General features: G+C 41.6%; 1 pseudogene; it reads left to right on the top strand.

Moving 5' to 3' along the window:
* Positions 1–6,626: 6,626 nt before the first annotated feature.
* LOC114051630 lies at positions 6,627–7,057 on the top strand (annotated as a pseudogene).
* The last annotated feature ends 2,133 nt before the right edge of the window (positions 7,058–9,190 follow it).

Genomic DNA, 9,190 nt, shown 5'->3' with positions numbered 1-9,190 from the left:
AGTCACCATCTAATAGGGGAGACAACTGCAAATAACTCTGTATAGGCAACATGTAAATAATTATATTTACATAATACACACACATATATATATACACATACATGTATACATACATGATAAAGTAGAAATAATGAACAGAAGAAAGACCCTGGAATTGAAGTGGATTGGGAAAGTCTTCCTAAAGAAAGTAAGATTTTTGATGACTCTTGCAGGAAGACAGAAGGGAAAGCCAGGGGGCAGAAGAGAGGAAGGAGAGCACTCCAGGCATAGAAGGTTTTGGGGAAACTGTCCAGAGCTGGAAGGTAGGGCATCTTGTTTGAGAATCATTGAGGAACTCCACTTTCTATATGATTAACTGGAACATGCAGTGGAAAGTTTAGGGTCATGATGGCGGCCCCCAATTAAGTCAACCCCAATTAAGCCATCAGACATGATTTTTATTGACCAAACTGCCAAGAATTCATTTATTCAGGAATTCATAGAAGGTCCTTTCTGCTGAGGAAGAAAGATTTCCTGGCTTATTCATAGCACAGCAGCTCAGTTCCTAAATTTAGGGTCAGGAAAATCTGGGTTTAAAACCTTCTTGTGACCCTTACCAGCAACGTGACCATGGGAAACCCATTTTGAATTCTCTGTGTCCATGGTTCCTAATCTGTAAAATGGGAACAATAAAACCTTTGGCCCAAATGAGACATCATATTTGTAAAAAAAAAAAAAAAAATAGAGCAGGGGATTCCCTTATCTAGGCTCTGGGCTCACATGGAGTAAGTTTAGTCCTTGGGGAAGCCTAGCCTCTAAAGGGAGGTGTTAGACTCTTTTTTCTCACATTTTCTGAGTCTTACACCCACACTCTAGAACCAAGAGAGAAACTGCTTCAAGCTTGTGTTTGGTTTGGCTTATATTCAAGGTCTCATCAGAGCTGATCAGAAAAATCCTTGACATATAAGCTAAATGGGTTAAAGGCTGGCTATTTATTTGCTCCATGCATAAGAAATACTTGAAAAGCCAAACACTCATAAACATACATTGACAAAGACTTAAAAATGCTAGAAAAACCCATAACTCCTATTACACTCTCCTGGGAGGTAGATACTTAAAATAACAAAACATAAAGCATTTATATGGGACTGATAAACAGCCACTTTTCTTCAACTAACTTCTGCAACGTCTGAACAACTCCATCAAAATTGACATCTCTTGCCTCAGTTCATTTGGCTGCCCTGTTCATCGTTGAGGGATATGATGTGGCCATGAAAAATGGACTTTGGTCCTTGATCTCCTTAAGTTTTTTTTTTTCTCTTTTAGGGGAAGGGGGTATAGCCTCTGACTTTATGAGTTTTTCAAACGCCAGGTGAGTGAGCCACAGAATTTTTGGATTTGAAATGTGGGCTAGGTTTTGTAGCTGATCACACATCAATCCCAGTCTCACCCCCAAAAGGGATCAACCATCAGAAGTAACCTTCTGAACCCAGGTCATTGGTAGCTGAGACAAGGGCTCATCTATCGGTCATGCCCCCTCTGCTATTGGAGGTACTGAGCTATGTTTTGAGCCTGCTGTCCTTCAGAGACTGAACTGGAACAGAGAAGAGCCCAGCCCTTGAGATGTTAGGGAAAACATTCATACTTTCCATATCTCCACAGTAATTTCTTTGGAAAATCTAATCGATGTTTAAATGGTTAAATAGAACTGGGACCCACCGACACCTAATAATATGAGGAGGGAAAAATACAGCTGGTGGACATGGGTGGGCTAGCCAATATCAGTAGAGAAGAGACAACCATAAATCTCTCGGGGTAGTTTAGAATCCTGGGGAGCAGATGTAGCCTGGTTCTGGAAGAGTGAGTCAAAACATATTTGCTACATTAATATTTATAACAAGTATAAGACAGTAATCTTACAATAAAGATTTACATTTGGCCCAGAAAATCCCTGCAAAGGTCATTGCCTTCTGGCCAGCCAGGGCATGATGGCGGTTCTACGCCCCATGAATAGTCATCTCCAAGCAGTATGCAGCTGAAGACAACTTATCCTGATACCAATTAGCTCTCACCGAGGGATCCAGGAGTTGCCAAACTCTTAAAGTCACAGCGTTCACTCCAACACCGGAAAGGTCTGTCTCATGGAAAGCGTTCAGTCGTCTACGTTCAGGGAGAGAAACACAAAGCAGAGCAGGCAGGCAGAATCCCAAAGCCCAGGCTCAGAAAGGCTGGGGCAGCACATGTTCAATGACACAGCAGCAGCTCCCAGACTTGCTGGGGAGAGGTGAGTCCCCCACCCCTGGGAAGTCCCAGAGAGAACATTCCATGTCCCATGTGCAGGGCGGGAAGAAGAGAGTGAGAGTGGAAGTCGCCTGGCACATAGAAGTCAGCTCAGTGAATGCGTCTTCTTGACTCAGCAACCAACCTTCTTTGAAGTGCCCCCCCCCCCCGCTGCACCATCCCAACGTCCTTCAGCTCTGAGGCAACCAGGTAGCTTGGTGGATAGAGCACTAGACTTAGAATCAAGAAGGCCTGAGTTCACATCCTACCTCACAAACTTACTAGCCATGTGGGCAAGTCACTTAACCTTTGTTTACCTCATCTGTAAAATGGGGATAATAATTCCTAAATCAAATTAAATAACATTCTCAAAGTTTGTTACAAACCTTAAAACACTACATCAATATTTCTTATCATCACCATCTTGGTCCTTCTGTTGGGAATTCAAGAGGAAAAAACTCAGCTCAGCTCCATGGATTCTACATGTGATGTGCTTTGCTGTCACATTTATAACACTCTATGAAAACCTTTAAAATGCTGGTGGTCATCATCCTCTTCTCTTAACTCCTTGGTTAGCACATTCTGAATCTTCATGCTTTCTGCAACTTTACCATTCCCAAATCCAAGGGTTTAAAGCCCATTAGCACCAAAGAAGGGCAGGTGTTTCACTCACAAAGGGGGCTATTTGCTGCCAGTTAACTTGACTTCACCTGGACATTGAGGGCCCCAGGTAATCTGGAGAATAGAAAACAGGCCCTTAGAATGACTGCATTAAGAGGCCTCCTGACCTAAACTTCCTACACCATTTCTGATGTTGATGCTAAGTGCCTAAAATACCCCAAATATCCTTGCAGTTAATGTGTCTTACTGCTAAACATGAGTGGGTTACTCATTTTTCCTCCTGATGACCCTCAAACTTCCTAATGCCCTTAATGTCTGAGGATGAAGATATAAATTCATCAGAGAAGGCCAAAACACAGGGCTGTGCATGGTCTAGTGTGAATCCCAAGGGGACAGAGCAGAGAATATTTCCTGGAGGAAGTGGTACCTGTCCCGAGTAGGAAAAAACAAGTAGAAATCAAGCATAATAGCCAGCATTGCGATTGAGTTTTAAGATTCGCAAAGCTTTTTACATGTGTTATCTTCTCTAATCTCCACAACAACATTATGAGGAAAGGGTGATTATCATCTCCATTTTACAGATGAGAAATCTGACCAATGGAGCCATTTTCCCAGAGTCACAAAGCTAGTTAAGAACCTGAGGCAAGATTTGAGTTCAAGTCTTCATGTCTCCAAGGCCAGCTCTCCACTTGTCTACAGAGATGAATGTGGAAAGGAGGGCGTTCCATGCATGAGAGACAGTGAGAAAAAGTGTGGAGACAGGAAAATACAGAGGGTTGCGGGGAGGACAGAGAATTCATTTTGGCTTAAATGGAGAGTACTTTGCTGGAACGAGCATAAAGCAGGGTTGGAAAATCAAGGTAATGGAATACAAAGAGCTCAAGACTGGCAGTTGTGTTGGGGGTGAGGAGTAGGTGGATGGTGGATGACAGTGGTGGGGGGAGGGAGGGTGGAGAACAGAATTTCCAGGTTCTGAATCCTGGAGCAGATGTTGGACCAAGAGTAGAACAGTGTATTGCGAACCCTTGACAGTGTGTAGCTAACATAGAATGGAGAAAAAAAAAAACATTGAAGATGATGAAGAGACTAAGGAACTTGGTCATTGGGATGATTAAAAAAAAGTGGTCATCATGAATAATGTCCTCCCTGAATGGAGGTAGCCAAAGACGGGCTGGAGGGGCAGCTAGGTGGCACAGTGAATAGAACACAGGCCCTGAAGTCAGGAGGACCTGAATTCAAATCTGGCCTCAGACCAAACACTTGACACTTACTAGCTGTGTGACCCTGGGCAAGTCACTTAACCCCAATTGCCTAAAAATAAATAAATAAATAAAAAACAAACAAAGATGGACTGGAGACAAAGGCCATGATGAGAAGTGATGATAAATTTAGGAATGTCATCTGAAAGGTGGACAATTCCAGGAACGAAGCTGACATGAGTGACCTGGGTAGATTGCATGTATTTTGAAAAAGGAAAGGCTGCAGAGGCAAACAAATAGTCTTAAAGTGGCCATAGAGATTAAGAAGTATGATCATAAATCATAAGAGACCTCAGGAAAGCGGCCATGGAGATTAAGATTTATGATCATAAATCATGAGAGACCTGAGGGGTTCAATTCACTCATTTTACAGATGAGGAAAATGAGGTCCAGAAAGATTAAGTTACATGTCCAGAGTCACACAGTTAGTGAGCTTCCAAGGCAGAATTCAGACCCAGGCCTTTGTCTTCCAAGGATTGTACCATGATGCCCTCTATGACATCCCCTCATCATCATCCTGCAAGCCAGGGTGGGGTGGGAATGTGAGAAGCATTCTGTACTGCAGAGGCTTGCAAGGTAGGGGAGGTCCTCTGGGGACAGCCAGGTTTTACTTAAAACAAAAACACAGGGAAGGAATTGGATGCAAAATTGGAGGAAATAAGAGAGGGTTATTTCTGCTGAGATTTCTGAATCGATTCAAAAAGGGCCAGTGGACTGAGCTAAAAGAGGAGTGATCTAGGTAGCAATCTGATTGGGGCTGATCAAAATAAGAACGAGGCTTGAGAGTGAGTCAGGGTAGTAGTGTGTGTGTTCAGAGCAGTGGGATTCTATGAATCAGATTAGGAAACCATTACATTGGGAAGTAGATTAGAGTGGCGTGTGTCAGTAAGGTAGGGGGATGATGAATGCTTATTGAATGTTGTTGAATGAGATGGGTGGGACTTAGGGAGCAGGACGGTAAATGGAGCATGGAATGTTTGACATAGTTTAATAGGCTTGCTTTCGCAAGGTTAGCCCCATAGAGATTGATTATTTCACCCTAGGCACTGTGCCTGCAATTCTCGTAGCTCTCTAAAGTTGGAGGAAGGGTGGTTAATAGGTGGACAAGATGCAGTGGAAAAGGCGTGATAAATCAGAGACCATTATAAGCCTGCTGAACTGGAAGGCCTTAAGAGATCACAGAATCATGAAACCTCAGTGTCAGAAAGGAGCAGAAAAGCCAGCCCATTCATACCATACCTGAACAAGAGTTTCCTCTCTAACATATTTGACAAGTGGCTAGTAAGCCTTTGCCGAAAACTTTCAGAGAAGGAAATGCCACTTCTGGAGCTGTACATTCCATATTGGAGCAAGGAGAAGGGTTTTTTTCTCCATCTTCTTCTCTGCCTTGTAAAATCCTTACCTTCCCTCAAAGCAGAATTCAGTGCCATCTCCGACATCAGGCCCTAGCAACAGTTGGGGCCTCTTTTCTGAAGGTCAACCTAGCTTCTATAAGCATGGAGAGGGGTCCTAAACGAGTGTATTGCCCACTTGGTGAAATTTTTTGTCCTTCCATAAAATAAGTTACTAAATGGTTCTTGGGCTTACTTCTACACTGACCATGACAGAGGAGAAAAAGGGGAATCATCTATAGGCATTTACTTAGCTATTGGCACTCTAAATATGAAGGAAATACAACTTATTAAATACTTACTATGTTTGAAGCACTGTGCTAAGGGCTTGGGATTCAAAGACAAAACCACCAAATTCCCTGGCCTATATTATGAGGTAGCTCAAATGCTTAGGGAAGTGTTGGTCAGGAAGGGGGCAGAAAGTTCTAGGAGGGCAGGTGAGTAGAGCCATAGTGAGACCAGGAACAATGGCAGAGTAAATTTCACTGTGGTTCATGACTCCAGAACTGGAGGGAAGGAATTTCTGTGAGGCAGGTGGTGGGGAGGCAGAGGAGGAGGCCAGAGAGGAGTGAGTGAAGGAAAGTATGAATGGAGCTCTCCCGAAATAGTAGTCAGGTAGAGGCAGACATCAATCAATGAACAAGACCATTAGTAATCAACAAGTAGGCATGGTATTCGAGGAACTAAATCATATCAATCTTGATGCTCTTGCTATAAAAAGAAAAGAGAAGAAAAAAGAATGCAGTGTCTAAATGGAAGACTACAAGGGGAGGCAGATACTTGAGATGTCTATGTGCTGTCCCAAACTAAATACAGAAAGCATGGCCACACTATGCTATAGGAAGATTAACAGCTGAAAAATCAAGAATTTCACAGGAGAAAATGTTCAAGAGTAATATATAAAACCCATGGTCTCAGGTACCACTACACAGATGCACAAAAGATAAATAGTAAGCAAGAGAAACTAGAGGTCTACATGTGTGAGGAGGCAAATTTGCCTTATAAGGATCAATGAGACTGGGACTGAAATATGGGTTTGGTGGAGAAGAAAGAAGCTAAGTCTCACCTACATCGAGCAAACCTCCCGTGACCTGACATGGCGGACGTCCTGTGTGTGGAGATCTTCAACTTGAAGAAGATCCATCCTGAAGTTCTACCTTAACTACAAGAATAAATCCTTCAAGATGGACTTCATCTCAGATGTTGTAACAGATCTTGTGTTCTCAGGAGACAAATTTAGTGATAGCTGGCAATTTGTACAAAGATAGGACTCTGGATAATAAAGAACTCAATTCTACCGATGATTGGTCATCCAGAGATGACCAATTTTTAGTGTGTGATGTACAGTATACTGAATGGGTGGAGGGAAAGGAACAAAACCTTCATTGAAGCAGCAATATATTCCTCTCTGCTTGTGTATCTTAAGGGGGCTGTCTGTTCATGTAACTCCAAGGATATGACAACAACTTCCATGGACTTGAAGTGGACTCCAGAGTTTACTTACTAATGAAGAGGCTGGCCTTCTGAGTCTCGTAGGAAACCATTCTTCCTCTTGGTCATGTCTTGGTCCAACCAGCCCACCTCTGTCCCAAATTGCTGTCCTGTTTGTCCTAGTAAGGGTACCATAAAGCCTTATTCAATATTCCCCTGGTAGGAAAGGAGGTTCTCCAGTCATGTTCTGGTTTTTAAATGTCTCTTAGTTGGTATGAGCTAAGTAGAAAACCAACTGTAGTCCCAGTTTGAGGCAAGATTAGAAGAGTTTAAGGGTGTCTCATATGATATCTAAATTAAACATTTTTATACAAACAAATGAAGAGGATAACATGGAGGAAGGGATAATATTGAGCAACTATGTGGCACAATGGATAGGATGTCAGGCCTGGAGTCAGGAAGATTCATCTTTCTGAGTTTAAATCTGGCCTCAGATACTTACTAGCTGTGTGATCCTGGGTAAGTCATTTAACCCTGTTTGTCTCAGTTTCCTCATCTATAGAATGAGCTGGAGAAGGAAATGGCAAATTCCTCCAATATCTTTGCCAAGAAAATCCCAAATGGTGTCTTGAAGAGTTGGACATTACCAGAATGACTAAATAAAAACAAGAAGATATATTCATGCTCATCATTTGGAAAATGATGAACATGTTGTGGCATATGATTCTGATGCAATGCTATTGTGCTACATGAAATGACTGGGTGTGGGGAGACGTTTCATAAAAACATGGGAAGACACATATGAACTGATGTAAATTGAAGTGAGAAAAACTGGGAGATCATTGTGCACGGTAATAGCAATGTCACAATGACAATCAACTTTGAAAGATTTGGCTACTCTGATCAATGCAATGATCCAAGACAATTCCAAAGGATTCAGGATTAAAAAATGCCATCCACCTCCAGAGAGAGAACTAATAAACTCTGAGCACAAATTGAAGTAAAATGGTCTCACTTTACTTTTCTTGCTTTTTTTTGAAACATGGCTAATATGAAAATATTTTTCATTATTTCACATGTAGACCTGATATATTGCCCTCCTTCTCAGTGGGTCTGGGAAGGAGAGAGAGAATTTGGAACTCAAAATTTTAAGAGAAAAAAAGTTAAAGTGTAAATAAATAACAAATTTAAATGTTTGTTAAAGGAGTTAATATATCTACTCAGGTGAGAAACTCCAGACTACAGAGCAAGAAATAATATTTGTTCAAACATTATTTCAGAGAACATTAATGGAGTCAGAAAGAGAGGTGAAATTATCATCAGAGCATACTACAGACCACCTGGACAGAAAGAGGAAATAGATGGGTAATTCGGGGGCGAGATGAAAAGCCTGGAGTTAAGGAGTTAAATAAAAGTGATAGGTACAGTTCAATTATCCAAACATCAGCTAGTCTCTCTCTCTCCGCCCCTTTCCCCCCTCCCCAAAAGCAGACCAGCTAATAATGCTATAATTTCTTAATTTCATTCTTTACAAAAGAAAAGGAAAGAAGAGGAAATTCTCTTAAGGATCTGATTCTGCTAATATTGATTGGGCACTGAATAGAAATGTTGGTAACTGTCAGAGAAAATAGCTATCCTTTCTTAGAGTTTGTAGAAGAGAGAAATGCTGTGAAAAATCTGACACTGGATTGTACCTTTCACTTGGGCAAAACTGATTTCAAATGATTCCAAGGAAGAATTCTCAAGAGAGAATTCCTGTAGTTATAAAGAGAACCAATTCTGATAAGGAGGAAAAGGAGGGGAGGGGGGAGCTGTCTTAAGAGACTGATACAGGACACCCACATGACTCACCAACCAATTTAGATTTTTAAAAGATAGATACAGAAGATGGAAACAGAATCAGGTAACTGAGAACATATGCAGAGGCATGGCTTGACTCTGTAGGAGTCTTAGGAGTGCTCAAGCTCAGAATGAGCTGAGACTAGTGAGGCAAGTGAAGGCCAACAGAAAAAATACATAATGTATGCATATGTATTAGTGATATTGAATAAAAGAGAAAGATCAAAAAAGAGACACGACTGTCTGGGTTGGGATGGGAGAAGAGGCAAGGCTCTTCCATTGTAACTCAGTTTCTTTTATCCTCTGTTAAGAACGATCTTTTGTAGAGAATGGATAAAATGTGGTTGTAAGGAGTTGATAGTAAAGATAAGTAAGAAGTAAATGAGAGTG

Source organism: Vombatus ursinus, unplaced genomic scaffold (assembly GCF_900497805.2).
Source record: "Vombatus ursinus unplaced genomic scaffold, bare-nosed wombat genome assembly UNPS02014804.1, whole genome shotgun sequence".
NCBI lineage: Eukaryota > Metazoa > Chordata > Mammalia > Diprotodontia > Vombatidae > Vombatus > Vombatus ursinus.
Note: the sequence above shows the minus strand (reverse complement) of the source record. Positions and strands in the feature narration are given on the sequence as shown.